General features: G+C 40.4%; 1 protein-coding gene across 1 annotated transcript in view; it reads left to right on the plus strand.

The window, feature by feature from the left end:
* Window positions 1-560, plus strand: part of ATP5F1A (ATP synthase F1 subunit alpha) — a 9,705-nt gene that overhangs the window by 554 nt on the left and 8,591 nt on the right. The window lies entirely within an intron of this gene.

Raw genomic sequence — 560 nt, forward strand, 5'->3', positions numbered from 1 at the left:
AGGATTGCTGTCTGCTCTTGTCGAAGTGAGTCAAGGGAGCCTGACATTGTGTGAAGGTCAGCAGGCCCCAGCATTTCACCTCTGCCCGGAGGTCAGTTCTGAGCAAAGGAATAAGCGATGGTGTTTTTTTGAATTCCTATACAGGCAGTCTCTTAGTGCTGAATGTTAAAACGATCGTGAATGCATGGCGCACACGCAAAGAAGCGTTTTCATGTGTGCAGTACTGTGAAAGCAATGAAGCTGCATTCTAAGATGTCTCAGCCTGGCAGAAAGAAGACTTTGTTTTGTGGTATTAATATGTTGAAAGAATTTTGTCCTTGAGTTGTCCACCTGGTGTCTTGAGGAATTGATGGTGATTAAGAATTCAAGTAAAAAAAAATTCAAGTAGAACAAAAGGTTGGAAAATGTAAGGGTCAGTGCCCTTCCTTGCTTATCTCTCTCGAAGTTAACATAACCCATAAATCCTATGTAAACGTACTGACATTTGGTTATTATCTAGCTCTTATAGAAAGTAGTAGCTTTGGAATTGACAGTGACTAGTCACAAACAGTATTATAATA

Source organism: Otolemur garnettii, unplaced genomic scaffold, assembly GCF_000181295.1.
Source record: "Otolemur garnettii isolate 467f Iridium unplaced genomic scaffold, OtoGar3 scaffold00012, whole genome shotgun sequence".
Lineage (NCBI taxonomy): Eukaryota > Metazoa > Chordata > Mammalia > Primates > Galagidae > Otolemur > Otolemur garnettii.